The 25702-nt window shown below is 40.9% G+C and overlaps 1 long non-coding RNA gene and 2 other non-coding genes across 5 annotated transcripts; all 3 read right to left on the bottom strand.

The window, feature by feature from the left end:
• Positions 1-959: 959 nt before the first annotated feature.
• LOC133363831 (uncharacterized) lies at positions 960-25413 on the bottom strand. 3 transcript variants are annotated; one of them, XR_009757781.1, is made up of 5 exons: positions 24717-24815; positions 7403-7573; positions 5845-5970; positions 2602-2667; positions 960-1484 (listed from the first exon to the last, which is right to left on the bottom strand). It is a non-coding gene; the product is annotated as an uncharacterized LOC133363831 (long non-coding RNA). The 3 variants fall into 3 exon arrangements; XR_009757780.1 differs by lacking the exons at positions 960-1484; positions 2602-2667; positions 24717-24815 and adding exons at positions 4473-5651; positions 25395-25413; XR_009757779.1 differs by lacking the exons at positions 960-1484; positions 2602-2667 and adding an exon at positions 4473-5651 and having other exon boundaries at positions 24717-24810.
• On the bottom strand, positions 4707-4824 carry LOC133364715 (small nucleolar RNA SNORA26). Its single transcript, XR_009758014.1, has one exon. It is a non-coding gene; the product is annotated as a small nucleolar RNA SNORA26 (small nucleolar RNA).
• Positions 7210-7332, bottom strand: LOC133364717 (small nucleolar RNA SNORA26). The gene has a single exon (XR_009758015.1). It is a non-coding gene; the product is annotated as a small nucleolar RNA SNORA26 (small nucleolar RNA).
• Positions 25414-25702: the final 289 nt, after the last annotated feature.

Here is a 25702-nt window from a genome sequence, read left to right as displayed (position 1 = left end):
TTTAGTTCACTTTGGACAGTCATGGCTTCTCTCAAAGAATCCTGGGAAGTGTAGTTAGTAAAGGGTGCTGAGAGTTGCTAGGAGACGCCCTCTTCCCCTCACAGACCTTCAATCAGAGTGGCTGTTAAAGCAGTCTGGCCACTGGAGCTCTGTCAGTGGAATAGGAGTCTCCTCTCAGCACCCTTCAAAACTACACTTCCCAGGATTCTCTAAGGGAAGCCCTGACTGTCTCATATAAAATCAAAGTCTGGTGTGGGTTTGCCCCCCTGATTAGACAAGTCCTGCAGCTGTGAGTCTAGTTTTTAGAACTGAGCATGCCCAACACTATCATTGGGTTCAAGCCAAAATTTATTAAATTAATTAAAAATCAGCCAGATATTTTTTTTAACTTTTAATCTGCAGAAGATGATGGTCAGAGTATGGGGCTAGGTCAGTATAGGATTACAGGCACTCTGTGGCTGATTTTTAATGAATTTCAACACAAAATGAGAACTGAGGGGGAAAAGTTCAAAAGGGCTCTGGGGTTCCCCCCCCTTTTACACTTTGAACTCTCTATTCTCTCTGACTGTTTTGTGTATTGCCATGAAAATTGAGAATGTTGTTAAGCAAGCGTTTTTGAGTTCAGGACTATTAAGTTTGTAAGGTTTTGTTTTGAAATGAGCTTATGGGAAGCATCAGAATGGCAGGGGGGGTATTTTCAATTTAACATTGCAGAATGGGGAAAATCCACACTGGCTATAGTATACAGCCGCTTCTGTGGCTGTATAATTAAGAAGCACCACCTTACCTTTTGCACTTGAAACTGTTGAAATATTGTCACATTTACACCGTGCTTAAGGACTATCTCTAATCTTTACAATAATGCTGGCAAGGAGCCAAGGCAGTAAGAGTTTCATGTAACCTGGGGGTAGGGTTCACCAAACGCCCTGTAAAAACGAGTCAACTCTTTTATAAAATAATGTTTATTAAAAATACAGAGTATCTGAGTACATGTTTTAGAACAATGTCTTTGTCGACTGACACTAACAGCAATTGCATATACTTACAAGAAATCCATCTGAAGGCAGTGGCTTGTTTCCTAATAAAGGTGTATAGGATTAGTCCAATTTATTATCTGCGAACACATTATACATATTTGCTAAGTAGCCAGAATGTTTTATCATAAAATGTTTCAGTAAGGATGGTAATTATCAGCATCTAAGGCATTTATCACCTAACACCTTGTTCATCACATTTTCTTGATTTACCCATGCAAAGCTACTGAACATATGTTCTGGGAGCAAGCAGTTCTGTATATTCATGCTTTTTCCATCTTCTAAGCAATTATATGGTTGCAAAGCTACAAACTCAGCTATCTATTATGATGATTCATTGAAGGAATTTAACAGAGAGATAATTATTAAACAAGTTTAACTATACCACATTAGCTTTCTCATCAATGAAGTTTGCTGCCAGTCACTTTTGGATGGATGCTGTTTTCTTGCCTGCGCAGGGGAAAAAATTATTTTAGATAATCAGTGCAAATATACCTTGAATATTGTTGTACCACTTACAATGATCAGCATCACATCATCAAACTTAATCTTATGTCAGATTATGATCTACTACAACACTGTGTTGCTGGCCAACAAAATATCTAATGTACAGACATCTTATCTTACCTACTGGGACCAAGTTTAAAAACCATTTACAAAGACTAGAACAAGACATTACACGCAAGCATGGCTACCACTCCATAACATTCCTCTCACCTGCAACATCACAGCATGCATTCTGTATTACTAATCAGCACTAAATTGGACTTCCATGCCTTTGCAAGCAAATGAAAAGTAGAATAGCGGCAGGGATATTTGCTGCAACACAATGTTGTCATGGCATGCATTCCATGTTGACTAGACATTACATAGGGGAGAAAGATGTAGTACTCCTGCTTACCCCAGATTTGCCAGAAATGTCTAGTTCAGATGGAAGACTTGCATGTATTTAGCTTTAAAAAATGCCAACACACTAAACAAGTCTAGAGATCTTTTGAGATTGCTATAGGCTCTCATTATCTTCACTCACATGAACCCAGCAGAAGAAACAACTCATACTTGTTGCCTAAAATAAGAGTTCACTGAAAATCATTGTGCAATATAAGCCATTTGGAGCTATTTTCCTGTGAACATCCTAGATTTACTATAAAAATTTTAAACTCCTATAACACTCACAAGCTAATGGAGTGCGCTCCAACATGGCTTCAAGCGATAGTATGTTCAAATCCACAGGCAGTATTCAACATACTTGTTCTGTCAGTGCACAGAAGTGTAGCTGTACAATGGAACTTCCCCTCCCTCTCCTCTCTCCATGCACTCCCTAAATCTATTCTGGGTTTCCCTCCCAACCTTCCATAGATTTGGTGAGGGCATAGGGTGCCCATGGGGAATTCAATTATGCAAGTGGAAATTCTTGCGTAAATGGAATGAGTGCACTGGGTACCGCCCTGTGCCTCTCTTTACTTGGTAATGAAATTATCAATCAGCATGAATTTCCCCTGCAACAGCTGCAGTTTCTACAGAATCACCCATAATTCATTGATCTTTATTCATTCATAGTACTCACCCAGATGCTTGGTTCAATAGTAATGTCGGTGATGCTCAAAGCTCTTGGTAAGCATTGAGGTATCTGCTTAAAAAAAAATCCATTTTAAGACTTCCCAGGAGGATCCTTACGCCTGTGCAGCCTCTAAGATGAGCTCCGTCTTGGATGAAACTTATCCAGTTTTAAATTCAGTCAGAAGGGACTTTTCTGACTGGAGATGATTTCTTCCGGATAAGGAAGAAGCGTGAGATCTGCCACATAGTTTTGTTTTGATTGTTGGAGCCTGGAATTCGTCAGAATTGTCTGTCTTCCAGCAGTTCAGACAGAGCGAGGATTTTTATGCTAGCTCAGCTGGATAAGTGACCCGTTTTTTTTTTAAACGGACTAGCAGGCAAATATTCTCCTGTCTACATTTATCATTTTCTTATCTATACAGCTAAAGAGATTTGTCAAAGTAACAGCAATTAGGTTAACCTAGATGAGGTAAGACTTTCCTTCTTTATTTACGGAACTAAGGGGGAAGAAAATATAAATAGCTTATCTTTTTTTTATTGCAAAAAGCTGACATGGAAAATTGCGTTTTAAAGTTTACAACGGATGAGAGCTTTCTGATTGGGAGAGATAAGAAATCTTTTTGATTTATAAGGCTTTTGTGTAATGTATGTAAGGGACTATTTTTTCTGATCTACTTTTTTTTTGACGAATCTGCTCATTCTCTCTGCTACTAGTTGTTTGGACGCTGTGAACTAAAAGCTGTTTTTGCACTTCTGGGCTTTTAAGAGATAAGGACTGTCTAGCGTGTGACGTTAGTTGGTTGGAAAGATTAACTCCTTTGTAACTGGATAAAGAAATAAACTGCTCTTTGCTTGGGACATTGAAAATTGAAGGAGTTTTGTTCTTTTGGTTTTAAGAATGACAATTAAGAAGATCATGGATATACAAAAAGGGACTTTATTTCTAGACATGCTTCAGAAAATAATGAATGGGATCAACTCAATAAAACAAGAACTGAGAAATAATAGACAAGCATGGAGAACTGAATTTCATGAAATGAGACAGGAACTGAAAGAAACTCAGGATTCTATGAGAAAGGAGAATAAAGATAGATCTGGAAAACAAAAAAAGGATGAAAGAGAAATTAAAGGCAAGGTTCAATCTATGGAGATTGGCTTAAATATGGACATGAAAAAAGATTTGGATTTCCTGGTTGTGACGGATCCTGGAGATAAATATTACAGTTTGGAATACAGCGCTGTCTCTGAAGGAATTGAAGAGACTGGAGATAAAGATATTATCGGTTCAAAAAAATTCCTGGACTGGAAGGATTTGATGGAACTCGAAATGGAGAAAGTTAACAGAATTAATCTCTGTTTTGTGACAATGGAAAAACCTTCAAGAGATGTACTAGTGTATCATGTGGAAAAGAGGAGCAGAGATGCGGCTTTGAAACAATACTTCAGTGTTACGTTTGGATTTGATGGTGAGAAAATATCTATGATGGAGGAAATTCCTATTAGACTTTTATTATATGACTATGACAGCAAGATTTTTGGGTGCGTAGAGATGGAAGATGGACCCAATATGGATAATGACAGAAGAGCGATTTGAAATTACTGGACTCAGTAGATTTGATGAGTTGAATTAATTGACATGTTTATTTAGAAAAAAAATTGATTGACATATATCTCAAGGATTGGAAACTTCTCTTTGACTTTTTGTGGAATATTAAAATGATATGATGTTAATGAGATTTGAAACCAACTAAGATAACCGCTGGAGGAAGGTGATTTTATAATCTATTAAGAGATAGGTTTGTTATATATTATAGATTTATAGCTGAACTATGACAAATCGGAAGTCAATATTATTTTTTTATATATATGTATATATTTTTTTGTATTGTATTAGTTATTGATTTGTGTTGTTTTCTTTTTGTATCGTTTTGGTTTTGAAAATTAGAATAAAAATTAATTGGAAAAAAAAATCCATTTTAACTTCCACCTGTTAAAGCTTTAGATGCATCTAAATCTCAAAGAAATACAAAATCTATTGATTGACATAGCAATTCTAAAGCAAGGGTTATCATTGTATCACAGCTGACATTTAACAAATGTTGTCTTTGTTATATTTGTTTGTCCTGACAGGATCCAGAGGAAAGCTCCGTTCTTGCCTCTGGGTTTAAGAGACAATTACTATACCCCTCTGTGTTGGCCACTTAAAGCACCATCAGCCTTAAGAGGGCAAAGCTAAAAAGGGGAAAATCTGGCACTGGATATTAAATCCATATTTAATATTTTGATTCAAAAGTCATTGGTTCACATGTTAATATTTATTACTTGGCAAGCATCATATACACTAATTTAAAAATATGAACCCCAAATCAAGACACCACAGACTGAACTTTCATATCACCTTAAGCACAATGCTTTTCAATTGTGACATATTCAGGTTTTTTCCTTCAAATCCTTCCCACTAACTAATCTGGTAGTGTTTCCTCATATAGGATTTTATTAGTCTGCCCATGTTCTGGCCTTGCATTTTTGAGATGGCAACAATGATATTTCTATGTTACCCAACATTCTGTGCGACAATGACACAAGATGTTGGACATAAATGTGTAGTCTCAAGCCATGCATCAAATGCATCATTACACAGCATTACCAAATTACATGGTGCTTTACAGAGTACTATGCAATCACTACTGGCTGCTGATTCAAGGAAAATTTCAACACTAGGGGAGGCAACAGAATAACAAGAGGTGCATGTATGTGCGCATTGGTTAGGGCCAATTACTTGTTGGAAAAGAGGTGGATACCAAAAAAAGTTTTGGAGAAAGAAATAACGAGTGTGATACCACACAGGTGTTCTAGAAAGAAATCCCAGATACGAAGGATAGCAAGGAAACATGGGTAGAATTGTTTAGAAGAGACCTATGTAAGGTAGCATGGGGGGGAGTGACAGGCAGGGATGTAATGGGCAGAAAGTGGGCAAGCCCATGGTGTTATGAACAAGGAGCTTGTGAAGGATACAAAACAGGATGAAGGGCCGGTGTAAGAAGTTCATCACAACGTCTGAAAGAGATAAGATTATTTTGGCAGTAGAATTCTGGCTAAACCAGAGAGAGCCATTGTGTAACAGAGGACATTTTTGAAGTGGCAAATGACCAAGGCATGTATCAGGCATCAAAATTTTAGTCATTGGTATTGAGAAAAAAAGAGGGTTTTTAAATAGTGTTTTAAAGAAAAGAGTATCACTAATTCTTACCTTTTACCTAAAGAAACATTAATTCAATCAGCAATTACTTCCAGTCCATTAAATAATAGAATTCTTTGTGGAAAGCCATACTTCTAAGCAGACAAGCTATTGCTTGTGAGTGAACCATGAATATACCTGAAAGAGAAAGACAGTTAACCAGCTACTTTGTTATTATTGCCATCCAGAACACAAGGGTATCTGCCAGTACACTTCTAATGGCTTAAACATTGCAAGCCCAGCAACTATAATAACTCTGTGCTAATATGTATCAAAGGCCCACCATCTGAAGAATAAATAGTTGCAACACAGTGAAGTTGTTAGCAGGTCACTGTTTTTAAAACAAATAGGGAGAACACCCCATGGAATACTAATAAAAGATTTCTTATTTGTCTTCTATCTGATGCTAGCAACCAAAATGTTGCTGTTTGGAACTGCTTCATTTAAATTCCTGTAGAATTCAAGCTTTCTTATCTGTGGCAGTTTGTGTAGTCCCAGAGCACTATTTTACTCTGAAGGTCTACTCTAGCATTATCAGAAGGAGAATCATACTGCAGAGTGAGCATTATAGGAGGAAACTCTGATGGCTCCTGCTCCTCATTATGCTACTGCACTACCCTACCAAGTATTACTGCTTTCCCCCAACAAAATCAGATTAACTCATATTGTTAAAGGTCTTCATACAACATATTTATTCTTTCTCTTAGTTCAGCTTACTCTGCCCTTTACAGGAGTAATAAAGTATAACAGAGATGGGTCCTCTACAAGGATTATTTGGAAGGAAGGGAGAAAAAAATCAAGACCATTTTAAGCCAACAAAATTTGTTTCAACTTCAAGGTCCAGAGAAATGGTCTGAAGTTACATGATGCAGTTATACAGATGAAGCTAAACAGGTCTGGCCCCAACATAAAGGCCATTCTGGACTTTCTTTTGGAGGAAGAGCAACCTATTAAGTGTAATAAATGCAACAAAATATCAAAGAACATGCTATTCCCAATTTCACGGCAGGCTTTCATCATCTCCAGTACCGTTCTCAGATGACCCCATAACTAAATATACTGCAGAATGAACTGTGAGCAGGGAAAGATAAGTCACAAAAGTAGGTATGTCAACATTTATGAAGGCTATGAACTAATTTAAAGTGGTGAATGAGTGCACAAATTTTACACACACGTTTATTACATGCTTTTGAATGAAGCTGGGGCCCAACCACATTCACTGGTTCCGAGGTATGAAACTGAGAGGGCATTATTATGGGCAAATAACCACACTATGCGAAATTTGTCATCCCTCCAAGCCGTAGCCGCACAATAAGGCATAGACTTGAACCTAGGCGCCAACCTGTACCTTCCTGACAGAAAAGTAGCATCGCAGAAAATTGTCTCTCACGACAGGATCCGAAAGCAGAGAGCAACGACCCTGCTCCAGGTTTTAGTGAGAGGAACACTCTACCCCCCTGTGTTGACCATTCTAAAGCACAGGTCGCTTTAGATGCGCAATGTTAAGGGGATCCGGAAAAAAACCCCGGAGAAAGAGGACATATTTCAAGGCACACACACATCCACATACCGTTTCACAAGCAATGCATCTCAACCAGTGCTTCACAACCGTTTCTCCTCTCCACGAAAGTGAGGATTCGCTCCGTTCCTTGCCCAGTTTCATCTCGCACGTGACTATTCTCGCTTCTCCAGGCCCAGCTGCTGGCCCCAAGCAATCACGCTCAACGCCCAGAAAACAGAGCTGAAAGAAAGACAACGCGCCCTCAGCGAGTTTATATAGGGAAAAGGAGGTCGCGCGAGACTAGACCTCGGCGCGCGTGCGTACAATGGTTACAAAGGGCGCCTCGTGGAAGAGAGAGGCGGGGAGGAAATGTTTTGTTCGGCCACTCCTGGAACGTTTCTAGTCTGGCTGTGTAGTTAATTGGTGGAGAGGAGAAGCGCGTGCCTCGTAGGAAAAAGAAGAAGAAATTGGCGGGGGATTAGGTTGGCTAGGGACCGTTCCCAATTTCGGCTGCGATCCAATATATGTCTATTCAGAAAGAAGCTCCATTGGGTTCAATGGGACTTATTCCCAGGTGAGTGTGTATTGGATGACGGCTAAAGTGATTTTTCCACTCAATTTAGTGTTTTTAGGCATGCGTCTGGGGGTTAATTTTCCTGTCTAGCGGATGTCAAACTTTTATGGTGAGAATCTGGTGGTTTTTATCAATACTTCCATTTTCTTATTTTTTCTCTGTTATGCATTTCATGAAACTGTCTAGCCAAAATCTAGAATTTTGGAAAAAAATCTATTTTCAGATATTTTCTTGTATTTTTCATTGTTTACATTTCTGTTCTTGTGTACAGTCTCTTAAGTGCTACTACTTGAGTATTGTTTCATTTCTGCTGTAAACCACGGCTAGTTCAAATCTCCAGAACTTCTGGTATGCTTGTTTTTGAAGGGTATAAAGACAAGGAGGTTCTTGCTAATTGGCTTACTGAGAAGGAAAATGTGCAGGCCATATTCTATGCAAAATGTGGTGCAGCCTATGCACCACTAATTCCTCACAAACCACAGCCAGCTCCCACAGGCTTGAGCAGAGGAGACATAATGATTAGAAACTATAACCCTTAGAAATAAATTGCATGATCATGCACAGAGTGCACTGCCATTGTATTTAATAAGGTGATTCCACAAAATGTATCCTTTGTATTATACAGCCATGAAAGTGGCTGTATACTACAGCCAGAGTGGATTTTTAACATTCTGCAATGTTAAATTGAAAATAAACCCCATGCCATTCTGAAGCTTTCCATAAGCTCATTTCAAAACAAAACCTAACAAAACTTACAATCCTGAACTCAGAAATGCTTGCTTAACAACCCTCTCAATTTTCATGGTGATACACAAAACAGTCAGAGAGAATCAAGAGTTCCAAGTGTAAAAAGAGAGATTAAAAACTCAGAGCCCTTTTTTTGGTCAGAGTTCTCATAATCTGTTGAAATTCATTAAATGATCAAACCTACCTTCCCTTCTCCTCCCTCCTATCCCCTCCCTCTTGCCCCTTCCCTCCCCCTTCCTTTGCTCCTCCATCCCTATCCCTTTCCAATCCTCTCCTTCCCCCTCCTTCCCTCCCCTTCTCCCCATGGTCAGTTTTACCTATCTTAAGCATGGTTGCACGGGAGTAAATACCATTGAACTCTATAAGCATGCAAATGATCAAACCTGCCCCTCCCCCTTCCTTTGCCCCCTCCAATCTGCTCCTTCCCCATCCCTCTCCTCCTCCCCCATGGTCAGTTTTACTTATCCTAACCATGACTGCATAGGAGTAAATCCAATGGAACTTAGTAAGCATGCAAGTGATCAGACCTGCCTTTCCCCTCCTCCCCTCCCTTCCGTCTTCCTCCCCTCTTCCTTCTTCCTTGCCTGCTCTAGCCCTCCCTCCTCCCCTGGTCAGTTTTACTTACCCTATGCATGATTGCATGGGAGTAAATCCCACTGAACTCAATAAACATGCAAATGATCAAACCTGTCCTTCTCCTCCCCTCCCTTTCCCGCCTGCTCCCAACCCCCTCCTCCTCCTTCCCCCCATCCCCTGTGGTCAGTTTCACCTATCCTAAGCATGATTGCAGAGGAGTAAATCCCACTGAACTCAATAAGCATGCAAATGGGAAGGATGGGAAGGAACAGGCTGAAGCTCAATCCTGATAAGACCGAGGTGCTACTTGTGGGTGACAGGGGAAGGCTGGGTGTTGTTGACCTGGAACTCAGTGAGATAAGATTACCCCTGAAGGATCAGGTCCGCAGCCTCGGGGTTGTTCTTGATTCCAAGCTGTCCATGGAGGCTCAGATTTTGGCAGTGAGCCGGGCAGCTTGGTATCAACTACACCTCATACGGAGGTTGCAACCCTACCTCCCTATTCATCAACTCCCACTGGTAGTACATGCCCTGGTCACCTCTCAATTAGACTACTGCAATGCGCTCTATGTGGGGTTACCCTTGAAAACGGTCCGGAAACTACAACTGGTGCAGAATGCAGCGGCGCGGTTACTTACAAACAGCCGCCGCCGTGATCACATCACACCGGTGTTATTTCATCTACATTGGCTTCCAGTTGTTTTCCGGGCCCAATTCAAGGTGTTGGTGTTAACCTTTAAATCCCTATACGGTCTCGGCCCAGTTTACCTGAAGGAGCACCTCCAGTACCACCAATTAAGCCGCCCGACTAGATCAGCCACACAGGGCCTTCTCTCCATCCCACCAACGAAAACAGCTAGGTTGGTGGGGACTAGAGAGAGGGCATTTTCAGTGGCGGCCCCCACTCTCTGGAACTCCCTCCCATTCGATCTTCACCATGCCCCTTCCCTGGATACATTTCACCGAGCCTTAAAAACATGGCTCTTTGGACAGGCCTTTGGGATCCCCGGGGTGGGCTAGGTTCTTTATGTTTGTTTTAAAAATCTGTTTATTGATGGCCCCAAATTGTTCTGTATTGCTGCTTTTTAAAATGATCATTGTTGACTGCACTGTATTTTATTATGTATTTATATTGTACTGTTGAATTTTAATATGTACGTCGCCTAGAGTGGCTTCGGCCAGATAGGCGACACAAAAATTAAATTTATTTATTATTATTATTATTAAATGATCAATCCATTCGCAGCAAACTTGCACAGGATCCCATTTCTTACCTCCCGGATTAAAATGCAGAGAAATTCATTAATAGACAAAAAACCTTGCGGTTTAAGAACGTACCTATGGGAAATTGGGCAGCTCTAGTGAATGCACCAGGGGAGCAGGAGACCTGACCTCCTCTCTGAGTTGTTGTTGTTATGTGCCTTCAAGTTGATGACTTATGGCGACCCTATGAATCAACCATCTCCAACGGCATCTGTCCTGAACCACCCTGTTCAGATCTTGTAAGTTCAGGTCTGTGGCTTCCTTTATGGAATCAATCCATCTCTTGTTTGGCCTTCCTCTTTTTCTACCCCCTTCTGTTTTTCCCAGCATTATGTCTTTTCTAGTGAATCATGTCTTTTCATAATGTGTCCAAAGTATGATAAACCTCAGTTTCATCATTTTAGCTTCTAATTGTAGTTCTGGTTTGATTTGTTCTAACACCCAAATATTTGTCTTTTTCGCAGTCCATGGTATGCACAAAGCTGTCCTCCAGCACCACATTTCAAATGAGTTGAATTTTCTCATATCCACTTTTTTCACTGTCCAACTTTCACATCCATACACAGAGATCGGGAATACCGTGGTCTGGATGATCCTGACTTTAGTGTTCAGTGATACATCCTTGCATTTGAGGACCTTTTATAGTTCTCTCACAGCTGCCCTCCCCAGTCCTAGCCTTCTTCTGATTTCTTGACTATTGTCTCCATTTTTGTTAATGACTGTGCCAAAGTATTGATAATCGTTGACAAGTTCAATGTCCTCATTGTGAAGTTGCATAAATCTTCTGTTATTACTTTAGTCTTTACTTTACTTTAGTCTGAGATATTGTATTGCCCTACAAATATGTCAAAATGCAAACACCATTTGGGTTGGTCTTTCACAATCCAATCCACTTCCTGTGTAGCTTGGAAGAATTTGGTAACATGTGCGTCTGAGCATATGGTGAGTGGTGGCAACCCTGCAATCTGCCCAAATAATAGAAAGAAGACATGTGCTGTGCTGATCTTGTTTTAGCAGGGAAGGAGGCAACATTATTAAGACAGTTGATATAGTTCAGATGATCACTTTAAAAATGTCTGATTTACTTGGCAATTTTAGTGAAGTTTCCTATAGGAAATCATTTTCTTTTGTTTCTATTTCTGTGAATATGTGATGTACAGCAACACTTTGCAAAATTTACACTAAAAAAACTCCAAAAATTATGTGGAATAATGGCACTGACTATTCTGTAGAATAGTCTCCAGTGGACATCAGGAGTGTCTCAATTTGCACAAGATAAAACAGTGGCAGGTGAAATTTATTCTAGCAAATTTCTAGGGGTGCTTTGTGTTTTTAATTGTCTGTGCCCACCTTGCCTTAAATGAAGTGGTTTAAACATAGCAGGCTGAAAACATGCATCCTCTTTTTTGCAACAGCTAGAGTCATTGCTGAAGTAGCAACATATTCTAATCAGTCTGATTTTACATCAAACTGCAGTTTCAGATTCAACTGTTAATGCACCCAAAATAAAAATAGACCATAACCTCCAATTTGAAACACAAAAGGCTGTCTTCACCATCATATGACATTGACCAATAAAAAGGCTTTGAAATTAATAAAAATAAATTTGACACAGATTTCTAGGATGAAAAATGAGAGAAATAAAATCTTTTAGTTTAGATTCTCTGTAGAAACATTAGTAACACAGGAAAGAAGTAAAGTAAGACCAACACCAACAAACATACAAAAATATAATTCTCCATCTTTGGAGATGGCAGGTGTTGCCACCACTCACCATATGCTCAGAGGCACATGTCACCAAATTCTTCCAAGCTACACAGGAAGTGGACTGTGAAAGACCAACCGAAATGGTGTTTGCATTTTGACCAATTTGTAGGGCAGTACAATATCTCAGAGAGGAGGTCAGGTCTCCTACTCCCCTGGTGTATTAATTATAGCTGCCCAATTTCCCTGGTTTTTAAAGTTTGATAGAAATACCTGTGGGCTATAGGTACTTTCTTAAACCACAAGGTTTTTTGCCTATTAGTGAATAAACAGTACATCTCATAATCATCACAGGAAGAGCCTGCTGGGTCAGGCCAAAGACCCATCTAGTCTGGCATCCTGTTGTCAGAGTAGCCAAACAAACACGCACACAGCATTTTTAAAACCTAACAAAACCAGGAATGTAAAACCTTCATACTTCTCTAAGATCTAAAAGACACACAAATGTATTTATATCTGCAGTTCCAAACTTGAACAGGCACACACAGCATTTTTGAACCTTTTAAATGCCATTATCCACCTTGTTAAGCAATTCTTTATAAGCTTTTCAAAAAAACGATATCAGATGTAGTATCTAATGGGTTAAAGTCACATTTTGATGGATTTGGGTAATGGGTCCGGTAGGAAAAAATGTTGTTGGCAACACTGCGGCTAGGAAGGAAGATTCGGTTCTGGGCATGTAAAAAGAGAGGAAGGAGACGTGCCTTTGTATACATACCGGATTTCATGTTCCATTCTTACCCTTACCCAAAGAAGAAGCAATGATATAATTTTGGTATTTTTATGTATAATTTTGTTTTGCAAATGTTTCTTGCACCAGGAGGGAAGACATAAATTGTCCATTTACTGCATGTTGCAAATGGAAAGAGGGCTGATAGATAATAGCTTACAACAGCCATGCCATGTAGTCCACTGTGTCTCCGTATTACACGGGCTGTGGGGGAATTTGCAATTACTTTGTGTTAATGTTCTCCACATTTCACATGCGAGTTAGTAAATAGAAACTTATACTGCAACATACAGGGTAGATCCAAGAGGAAATGTTACTTTTTGTAACAGGTTCCACATTTCTAGATACAGTTACAGCTGCAGGCAAGTCAGCTGTGCTTGGCTCCCGCCCATTCCTCTCCATGTATCTGAAACAAATGGATGGATGAATCAGCCTTGCTAGTATTTATAGTAATTGATAAAAATAACAGTGCGGGCTGGATACAAAAAAGTGAATTCTTGGTCTTGCTGCTGGCAGTTGTGTTGTAGCTTTCATAAAAGGAGTTTAGGATTGATTGGTAATGTGGTCCATAGACTTTGCCAGCTATATTTTAAAGGGCAGAGCAATCCTACTGTGGAGGGAGGGATGCATAGCTATCACCACAGCTTTTCTCTCTCTCTCCTCCCTCCCTGCCCTTCTCTTTATTTTCTCTCCCATTGATACTAATGAAAGGGAAATTACTGCACCAGCGTTTTGGATTTTCAAGGCAATGAGCAGGTTGTGGATCCTTGGTTGCCTCGCTGTGTCTCCGGAAGTCCCTGATTTGACCCACACCACTGGGAGAACACCACCGGTGGGCATCTACATTTATGGAGCTTTCTATGAATGTACAGGGAGGGCTCTCTAGCGGCACAAGTCAAGTGCTGTCTTGCCAGCAGGCCTCCCTCTCTGCCAGCAGAGCAGCACAAATGCCATTTCCTATTCGGTTCTGCAGGGACAGGAGAGAGGAGTTGCTGTGGTCTCCAGAACTTCCATCTCTGTCACTAGGACACTACTCTGTCATGGAGCTGGCTGTGAAGGCCTGCACCTGGTGAAGGGCCAAGGAGACAGGAAACTAGGATTGCTGTTGGTGTACCGTCAGCAGCTTCTCTGACCGAGTCTGTCTTGGCTGTGGTACTGGAAAAGCCCAGAATGATAGTCCTGGGTGATTTTAATGTCCATGTTGATGCTGCCTGTAGTGTTCTGGCTCAGGACATCATGCCTCCATGACAACCATGGGGCTATCTCAAGTTTTCACGGGCCTGTTGCATAGGACAGGGCATTCCCTTGACTTAGTTTTTGCTCCAGATGGAGGAGGTGGTGGCCTGGAGATGGGGGGGATGTCACCCCATTGTCATGGTTAGACCACTTCCTGGTGAAGTTTAGACTTACGACTCTGATCCTCCCCTGCAGGTATGGTGGACATATTAAGATGGTCTGCCCCTGAAGACTAATGGAAGCCCTTGTCATGCTGTGGAACAAAGAGATGCATCAGGCTCTTGACCTTGTTGCCCCTGAGCACCCTCTCTGGCATTGTGGAGCCCAGTTTGCACCTTGGTACACCAGTGAGCTAAGGGCAAAAAAACAGGCTGTACAATGGCTAGAGTGCAAGTCATGAAAGACGTGATGTGAGGCTGATCAGGCACGAGTAAAACATAACTGTGTGGCAGTGAGGGCGGCAAAGAAAGCCCACTTCTCCCGCATCCTGAAGTACCCATGTAGTGGAGCTTTCCCATATTGTCAGGGGTCTGTTGACATCAACTCCAGGAAATGGAGTTTTAGACCCTTCGGAGGCCCACTGTGAGTTGTTTGGAAGGCACTTTGACAGTTGCCTCTGCAGCAATTTTGATGCCCCATTCACATCTAATGTAGTCCCCAGTGAGATGTCCAGTGCAATGTGTGCTGCAACTTCTTGGGATCAGTTTCAGTTGATGTGGCCTGATCAGGGCCACCCCAGGTATGCCAGGGCCCTTGGGCACCAGCCTGCCCTGGGCCCCTCCACTCCCCTTATGCAATCCGCGGAAGCAGCTGCGGCTCGCAGGGCAGGAGCTTCCAAGCTGCCCGCCATCACCCGCTTCACCTACCTTTCTCTCCGCTGTTTTTTGTGGCTGTGCGCACTGTGTGCGCAGATTTGCCATCAATCAAGATGGCAGCTGAGGTTTGCCTAAGGGGCTGAAAAGCAGAAAGAAAGGTAGGTGAACTGGGGGGATGGCGGGCAGCTCAGAAGCTCCTGTCCGGTGAGCGTAGGGGCACCTGTAGCTCCAGGGGCCCTCAGGCCAGTGCATAACACAGACAAGGTGCTTGCAACAATGTGACCAGCAATGTGTTCTCTTGACCCTTGACCTTCTTGGCTTATTGAAGCTTGCCAAAAGGGTGACCAAGCAGATCCAGGGTGTAGTCAATGCGTCATTGTGGAAGGGAGTGGTTCCAGTCACCCTGAAAGAGGGTGATCTGACTGCTCCTGAAAAAGCCCACCCTGGACCCATTCGTTTGTGACAACTACCACCTGGTCACAAATACCCGCTTTGTAGGGAAGGTGATTGAGAAGGTTATGGCACAGCAATTGCAAGTACTCTTGGATGAAACAGATTATCTTGACCCATCCCAAACTAGGTTCAGGCCTGGTTATGGGACTGAATCAGCCTAGGTTGACATGATGGATGACCTTTTATTTATTAAATTTATTTATTTATTTATTAAATTTATATACCGCCCCATAGCCGAAGCTCCCTGGGCGGTTCACAGCAGACAATATCAAAATACAATAAAACACATCTTTAAAACAATTCAAACAACATTAAAAATGGGCTTCCTTAAAAAAAATTAAATTTAAAACATTTATAACACATATTAAACACATATTAAAATACTTATTAAAATGCCTGGGAGAAGAGGAAGGTTTTAACCTGGCGCCGAAAAGATAGTAATTATCAGGAGAAGGACAGGGGGAATGCGACCCTGTTATTCTTACTTGATCTCTCAGTGGCTTTTGATACTATTGACCATGCTATCCTTCTGAACCAACTTGGTGAGATGGGTTGGGTATTGGAGGAATTTTACAGTGGTTCCAATCCTACCTTCAGGGTTGTTTTCAGAGAATAGCATTGGGTGATTGTCTTTCAGCCCCCTGGCAGTTGTACTATAGGGTGCTGCAGGGTACCACCTTAAATACCCATGCTATTTAACATCTATATGAAGCCCTTGGGAGCAGTCATCAGGTGATCTGGAGTGAGATGTCAGCAGTATGCTGATGATACCCAGCTCTATTTCTCTGTCATATCTGAATTGGGAGAGGCTGTGCAAACCCTGGACTGCTGCCTGGACTCAGTGGTGGGCTGGATGAGGGCCAGTAAACTGAGTCTGAATCCTAACAAGACAGAGGCACTGTGTGTCAGTGGTTCCTGAGTTCAGATAACTGGTCAATTGCCTGCTTTGGATGGGGTCATACTCCCTCTGAAAGAGCAGGTTCATAGTCTGTACTCCTGGATCCATCTTTGTCGCTAGAGGTCCAGGTGACCTCAGTGGCTAGGAGTGCCTTTTACCAGCTTTGGCTGGTAAGACAGTTGTGGCCGTTTCTGGACTGGGATAGCCTGACCACTATTGTCCATGCACTGGTTACTTCCAGGCTGGATTACTGTAATGTACTCTATGTGGGGCTGCCCTTGAGATTGGTCCAGAAGCTGCAGCAGGTGCAAAATGCGGCAGCATGACTGCTCACTGGGGCAGGATATCGCCAGCACATCACCCCACTGCTAAAGAATGGCTGCCCATTAGCTAGGCCAAGTTCAAGATTCTAGTTTTGGTTTACAAACCAAAGCTATACAGCTTGGGACCAGGATACCTCAAAGATCATCTTACCCCTTATAAACCCAGTCGATTACTGCACTCTGCAGGTGAGGGCTTCTTGCAGATAACTTTGGTCCTCCAGATATTGTTGGACTGCACCCCCCATCATCCCTGGCCTTTGGCCATGCTTGCTGGAGCTGACAGGAGTTGAAGTTCAACAACATCTGGAGGGCCAAAGATTCTCCACAATTCATCCCATTGCTTTTTGCTCTCACTTCCACTTCTTGTGTCTGGTTTAATTATTTAATTTCTATTCCACCCTTCCTCCTAAAGGTGCTCAGGGCAGTAAACAACAAAATAGCAAATAAATAAATAAATAAACATTTAAAACTATGGGGGCTGTGGGTTTGCCCTCTTAATTTCTTTCATTTTTAAAAATGCATTTTATTCAATCAACAGTGAGTTCCATAACACAAAAAAGGGAGATAAAAAATCCAGAGGATAATAAAAGCAAAATCAAATATTTATTTTGCCCTAAAGAAAAAAATGATCTAAGGTTGCAGTTTCACTTAAATAAGTATGAAATAATTACATAGACCTGGTGTGGGGAACCTTTGCTGAACTACAACTCCCATCATCCCTAGCTGAGGACCAATGGTTCCCCACCCTGATGTTAGGTAAGAATGCCTTCCCAAGCTGATTTATGGGGCGCTGGAAGCCAGCTATTACATACAAATTATATTACATATCGTCATTTAAGGTGTAACTGTTAATAAATAAATAAATCTTTGAAATGAGCCTTTTGAGAACAGAGATAAACTAATCTTGGTACAAGTGTAATAAACCACCTTGACTCCACAGGACAAGACAGGTTATATAATTCCTCAATGAATGAATAGTGCTCTAAGGACCATTTGTGTAGTTTGCAGATAATCTCCCAGCCCAGCTAGGTATTGGCCAGGACTAGACCAGCTTAGTTTTGATAACCACTTTAGATGCATGTAGACCATTCTAATTAATTGGGAAATAAATCCACAGTCCCTTACATGCCATTGTGAAACCAAAAGGACCAAAGTGATACAGGGGTGTATGTGTGGTAAGTATTCAGCTGTGTGGAGATACCAGAGATCAAAGCCCCACTTAGCCATGAGTTGCATTGAGGGACTTTTGGCAAGTAATTCTTTCTCTGCTGAACCTACTTTACAGGGTTGTTGTAATGAAAAAATAGGAATATACACCATGCTGAGCTCCATAGAGGAGACAAGGGCCAAGAAATCAGTTAAAAGAAATGGCACAAGCCCAGAGTGAACAGCGAGCAAGAGACCTTTTAATCATGGTAGTGTAGTGTAGGGGCGCAGAGACTCAGACAACAATGCTATGCTTGTCAACTCAGAATAACCTCCATTGGCCTCAGGAGGACTTACTCCCAGGTAGGTATGAATAGGATTGTGCTGTAAGCTACACAGTGAGCAAATACAAAGTTCTTGGCACAAATCATGCTTCCGACATCATATTTTGCAGCATGAAGAGCAAATCTGACGCTTCACATAAATGCATGTCATGAAGCCCCATCAGCTTCTAAAAATAAAATGAAAAGCAGCCTTGGGGACATGGTATTTTGGAGTGCAAAGAGAGGTGTGTAACCCTTTCCCTGCTGACCATTTGTGGGCTTTCTCCTCTGTGGGATTCTAGAGATACATCTACGTCAATACACATCTGGAACTGGGGGGGGCGGAGCAGCTAAGATCACTTTTTAGCAGAAAAATGGTTGGCAAGGAAGGAATCAACACCTCCCTCCCCTGGTCACAATTTTAATTCAGAACCTCTGGTTGCTGCTAATGCATGGATTATTAGTAACAGTATCCATGTTGGTTTTACAATATTATACTGAAAATAGTTCATGTTCTGTTTTCAGCCCACATGCTGTCACTGCACCCCACTATTTGACTTCTACAAGGTATATGCCCTGCAATTAGCACTTCCAGATTACTATATACAGTAAAAGAGCACACAAGTTATATATATTTTACAAAGACAGAAGCACCATTTTGTACTTCAGTTATCAAACTTCAATGATAATGTGTTGTTTTGGTCTCTTAAAGGCCACTTCTGAACTATTAATATACTTCTACTCTTCCCTGAGTGATGGATCCCAGGGGCAAGATATAGGGTTAACTTTGCATAAGAGAACAATCCTATACCATATCCAGGGGTACTGGATGCATCACCACTATGCCCATGGAACTGCCACTGTACTGATCCTGGGAGAGGAGAGGAAAATGCATCACAAGAAAAATCCCAGAACACTGTGAGCATGGCAGACACCCCCTCCCAGAATCCCTGGAAAGACTGCTAAAGCGTACCAATCAGGAATGTGGGTGGCTCTGCCAGTACCATGCCACTCACCCATAGGAGGGAGCCAATCTCTGTAAGCCAAGGCTGGGAGCGTCCATCATGGCACTACATCCCCAACACAAGAAAAAACACAAGACAACCTGGTAGGTCTCACATGTATAATCAAGTGAACGGGGCAGCGCTGAGACAGCTACAAACAAGCCCCTGTGGTCACTAGTTCAAATCCCCCTAGGAAAAATTTTTTTGGCTCCCCATCCCCTGTGGAAGACGAGCATACAACTAGAATTGATATTGAGTGGCATACCGTTTCTGAACATGAACATTTTAATTTGTAATTCAGTTTAGTAGCAACAAAGCAATCATAATGCCAAAATATAATTTAAACAACATCCCAGAAGAATATAAAGATCAAATAAGGAACAGATTTGAGGTTTTAACCATAGTTGATAGAGAACCAGAAGAACTATGGAGTGAAGTCAGAGACATTAACAGGGAAGAATGCAAAAAGATAATACCTTTGGTTAAAAAGAGAGAAAAACCTGAATGGATGACTGACGAAACTCTTAAAATGGTTCAAGAAAGAAAGCAAAAGCAAAAGGAGATAGAAACATGGTCAGAACCCTAAATGCAATAATACAGTTACTAGTACGTAGGGACAAAGAGAACTATTACAATAGTTATTGTATAGAAATAGAAGACAACAAAAAAGGTAGAACAAGAGCCCTATTCCAAAAGATTAGAGAAATGAAAGGGAAATTTAAACGAAGAGTAGGGATGCTGAATAATCAACAGAGAAACACACTAACTGACCAAGATGAAATAAAAGGAAGATGGAAGCAATACACTGAAGAACTCTATAAAAGAGATGCCAGGATGACAGATTCATTCATGGAGGAACCATATGATGAAGAACCAGAAATTTTAGAATGTGAGGTGAAAGCTGCTCTTAAAATACTTGGAAGAAACAAATCACCAGGAACAGATGGCACACCAACAGAGTTGTTACAAGTTACTGAGACTGAATCTGTCCAAATTTTGATTAAAAAATGTCAACAAATATGGAAAACAAAACAATGGCCCACAGACTGGAAGTGTTCCATATATATCCCAATTCCAAAGACAGGGGATCCCAGAGAATGCAGTAATTACCAAACTATTGCCTTAATATCCCATGCAAGTAAAGTAATGCTCAAGATTCTACAACAAAGGCTCTTACCATATATGGAGCAAGAAATGCCAGATGTCCAAGATGGATTTAGAAAAGGAAGAGGTAAGAGATCATATTGCAAACGTACATTGCATAATGGAATGGACCAAGGAATTTCAGAAGAAAATTACCCTGTGCTTTATGGATTATAGCAAAGACTTTGATTGTGTAGATCATGAAAAACTATGGAATGCTTTAAAAGAAATGTAGGTGCCACAGCATCTGATTGTCCTGATGCACAACCAATACTCTGAACAAGAGGTTACTGTAAGGACAGAATATGGAGAAAACGGTTGGTTCCAAATCGGAAAGGGTGTGAGACAGGATGTATTTTATCACCCTATTTGTTTAATCTATATGCAGAACATATCATACGGAAAACAGGATTGGACCAAGATGAAGGAGGTGTGAAAATTGGGAGAAAGAAATATCAATAATTTAAGATATGCAGATGTTACCATACTACTAGCAAAAACCAGGAAGGATTTGAAATGAATGATGATGAAAGTTAAAGAGAAAAGCACAAAAGCAGGACTACAGCTGAACATCAAGAAGAGTAAAGTAATGACAACAGAAGATTTATGTACCTTTAAAGTTGACAATGAGGACACTGAACTTGTGAAGGATTATCAATACCTCGGCACAGTCATTAACCAAAATGGAGACAATAGTCAAGAAATTAGACGAAGGGTGCGACTGGTGAGGACAGCTATGAGAGAACTAGAAAAGGTCCTCAAATGCAAAGATCTATCACTGAACACTAAAGTCAGGATCATTCAGACCATGGTATTCCCAATCTCTATGTATGGATGTGAAAGCTGGACAGTGAAAAAAGTGGATAAGAGCAAAATCAACTCATTTGAAATGTGGTGTTGGAGGAGAGCTTTGCACATATCATGGACTGCGAGAAAGACAAATAATTGGTGTTAGAACAAATTAAACCAGAACTGTCACTAGAAGCTAAAATGATGAAACTGAGGTTATCATACTTTAGACACATAATGAGAAGACATGATTCATTAGAAAAGATAATGCTGGGAAAAACAGAAGGGAGTAGAAACAGAGGAAGGCCAAACGAGATGGATTGATTCCATAAAGGAAGCCACAGACCTGAACTTACAAGATCTGAACAGGGTGGTTCATAACAGGTGTTATTGGAGGTCACTGATTCATAAGGTCGCCGTCAGTCGTAATCGACTTGAAGGCACATAACAAGTTGTTGATAAACCTATCTGCTCTGAATTTGTTCATGACCCCTTTCCTTAGATTACTCAAAAAAAAAAACAGCAATATGTTTCTTCTATAGTTAATTACATGTTTTAGCAACTTGCCATAGGGGGAGATCTTATGTTTGTGGAAAGGATTAATATTTTATGTAGTATTTCCCTATTTAAATGGCTCCTAGGCTAGCATAATTTATGACTTCTTCACTGAATGGGTTACCAAATTATGAGGTCACAGCTGCAACCTTATTTAAGCTTTTGCACCACAGAAGGCAGGGAATATTTTTAACCAACAGCTATAATAAAGATAAATATTATGTACACAAAGAAAGCTGAGCTCCACATGCAAAAGCAGTCTCATTGTGACTCTTTCTACAAAGGCACTAATTTGCTTAGGGAATACAACTTTATGAAATGTAATTAAGCAGCAAGGTAGGACAGGGAATGGCTACATTATACAATAACCACACTCCAGCGGCATTCATGGAGAATCAGACTGTAAAAACTTATAAATAAGGTAGATATAAATAAAGGCCCTTAACTTGGTATCAGCACAAAATATTAAGCTACTTTGGGCATTTGGCAATGGCTTGTTCTATTTGATGAATTTGGCTGGTCTGTGTGGCTGCCAACACGCACACAAAATCCATTAGCAATTCACTTCTCACTATAAAAACCCCACTGGTTTCAACCGTCTTACAGCCTACTTATGACTATGGGGGGGGCCACTGTGGACCTTCCTTGATTATCAGAGGTTAACTTGAGTGAGCATAGACAGGTATGCTGTACCATGAAAAGCAACTATTTGATTATTATTTTTTAAAAAAAGATTATGTACTCAGGATGGTGTCCATCTTAATTTCTAAAAGAAAATAACAAGGGAATGCCAAGAGATCAGGCTCACTGGTATTTTATGAATATAACAAATAACACTTAATTCTGTTAGGTAACCTAGGGGTCAGCAGAAAGTAGACCAAGATCTGCTAGTATACTCCTGCACATGGCTTTAAATATATTAACAAGGGTTTTTGATTCCCAATCGTTTAGCAAACCCACAACAACAAAAAGTTCCTCTCCACACACCAATTAAGTTGATTTGATTAACTGATTCCATTTCTATGATGTTTTCCATACAAATGAAGCCCAAAGTGGCTTACAAACAGCAACAACATAATAGAGCATCATAGTTACAGCACAAGTTATATAATTAACAAATCCACCAATAACACAATTATAAAGAAATACAGTATAAGCTATAAAAGATCACTAATAAAACAGCAGCTAAAAAGTAAGCTAGATGGTGCCACTCCCCCAAACTTAATAATTCATTTTACTTACTTCGTTAAAATGTAGTCTGCTTACAAGAGGATGCTGATCCAACAAATACCTGTAACAGAACTGTACTGTAATGGAATCCAGTCTCTCACACACCAATCACATGGATGTGTGTTCACAGACAGTGGCCCTGCACCCACCCAGGCTGCTATTACCCAAACGCAAGCTCTCTGACAGATTGGAATAAACTCCATACCCCTTCCTGTGGGACTCCACATTCTTAATGAGAACCACCATTCAGCCTGCACAAACAGTAGTAACATAAAACAACAAAAGACAGTGATACTCTTTTTATATCCAATAATTAACATCCAGTTCTTGTATGGGTTGGATGTCTAACAATTGGCAGCAAGGCACACTCCACCACTCTTCGCAACAGTTCTCCTACAACTGAACATGGCCAGGTTAGTAGACGTGCCAGGAAATAGGCTGGGCAGATGGGGTCAGTATCTGTCTGGTCTGACAGTGAAACAGAATCATCTCCGTCTCACGCTCCAGCTACTCACTCTTGGCTGAGAGTCACAAGGCAAGAGCCCTAACCCTTTAGCCACAGCCTTGCCAGGTACAAATCATACCTGGGAAGGTGGAAGAAGAAAAGGCAGCCTTAGGCTGCAATTCACACATGTCCACTCAGAAGTAAGCTCCATTGGGTTCAATGGGACTTACTCCCATGTAAGTGTACATTGGATTGCACCTTGGTCAGGAGCCTCAGGTGTTTCTTCTTCCAGCAAATAGAACAGCCCCATCCTTCCTTTAGAAGGGAGTCTGAGGAACTGAGCAAGCAAATGTGGTGACAAGAGATGACATTCTAGCACTTTTCCTCATAGTCCTTTGCACAGGGATCTGCCCTAGAGCTTCTGCTGGGAGGAAGGGCAGGATATAAATCAAATAATAAATAAATAAATAAATAAATATAGAGCTTCTGCTGTAAAGACAGAGCTTCCTGCTACTAATGTTTTCAAAGAATTTTTGGTTGTTTGTCTTTACGTTTTTAGTAATGTGCTCCTCAAATCATTATTTCTTTGCCTCCCTTATTGTCTCATTGCATTTATGTCACTAAAGTTTGTGTTCCTTTTTGTCATTCTCATTTGGACAAGACTTCTATTTTCCAAAGGAAGCCTTCTTGCCTCTAATAGCTTTTTTGACACTACATGCTGGGATCTTCCTTGCCCTTTTTCTGACTTGTGGTATACATTCTAGCTGAGCTTTTATGACAAGTTCCACCACCCATACTCCCATAGGATCCACCCTGGCTCTACTTCTAACCTGTCACATTCCATCCCAAATCTGCTCTTGGTCAGTCAGATTCTTTTTTGCTCTGTGGCTCTGCCCTGATCCATCTGGTTCTGCTGTGGTTCTGAGAGGAGGGGAGGGGAGGAGAAGAGTTGTCTTGTCAATAGCCTTTTTACTGATTTTGTTTCCAATTTACAACACCAAATACATAAACAATAAACTCATGGTACAATTAAGTGAAAAGTTGGCAATTCTACCTGCCAGGAAGTCCTGTTCCTTCATTCTAATTATGCGGTTTTGGAGGGGCAAGGAAGCCTGTGTACCACATTTTCGAGCTTGAAATATAGAGAGGTTCAAAGCAATGTTAGCTAGGCTAGGTTGTAGTTGGTCCTTGAGGTTTTTGTTATACCCCCACGCAGCAAAGTGGAAATTTCCTGATAACATTTTGGTTGATAGTGTTTACAGCCACATGATCAGTAGGCTACTAAAAGTAAATGCATGGGGTTTCTTCTGACCTTTCAATAAAAATTATATAAGCAAAGTTGTGTTATAAATAGTTCTTTTTGTCTTACCAGAGAAAGGAAACACAAGGCTGCTTGTTGGTTGTGAAGGGATACAATGGGAACAATTGTTCTGTGAGCTTATCCTCCTGATACTGTTCTGAAAAATAACATTTCTTGCTTTCCCAGCATTTCTTTTTCAACCATTAAAAAAGAAAATATGTGTTTGTGATATATACCCTGCCAACCTTGAATATATTGCTACTAGCTTTCAGAGAGGCAGCTGTGTTTGACAGAGTCTCATGGCACCTTAAAGACAAACGTATTGTGGTGTGAGTTTTTCAGGATCATAGCCCATCTGGTAACTTTTTTTGCCAAAAAAGTACCTCCACTTTTAAAAAACAAACAAACCAGAGCTTGGCATCAGTAACAGTTAAACCAGAGTGCACAGTTAATCCTTCAAGACAGGTGCAAGAAGACATCTCATTAATCAGCAAACAAGGTTGTGAGGTGCCATCTGATCAGTCTGAAGGGAACAGTGATTCTCTGTTCCCATCCACCAGGGTTGGAAGGGTCCAACCACCAACATTCATGATAAGAAGACCATAAACAATAGTGAGAAAAGTCTGGAAAAAATCTGAACAATGGGAAAAAGAGCAGGTAGACAATAATGTAGAAACTGCAGACCTAATACATACAGCCATGTTCTTCACATAGCAGGATAATGGCTTACAGTCGATGGCTACTAACCCTGATGGCTATGTTCTACGTCCACAGTTGGAAGCAGTCTGCTTCTGGCTACCTGTTGCTGGAAACTGCAGGAGGGGAGAGTCCTGTTGCACTTAGGTCCTGCTTGCGGACTTCTATAGGCATCTGATTGGCCACTGTGAAACAGGATACTGGACTAGATGGGTCACTGGGTTGATCCTGTAGGCTCTTATGGTCTTATGTTCCTCTTCAAAAGACAACTAATAACTGACCAATTTTAGAATTTGACCACCTAGAAATTGGACCAGACCAGGCACTTAGTTTTCACGACTAGTATTTGAATGGCAGCT

Source organism: Rhineura floridana, chromosome 9, assembly GCF_030035675.1.
Source record: "Rhineura floridana isolate rRhiFlo1 chromosome 9, rRhiFlo1.hap2, whole genome shotgun sequence".
Classification (NCBI taxonomy): domain Eukaryota; kingdom Metazoa; phylum Chordata; class Lepidosauria; order Squamata; family Rhineuridae; genus Rhineura; species Rhineura floridana.
This window is presented reverse-complemented; position numbering and strand designations above follow the sequence as displayed.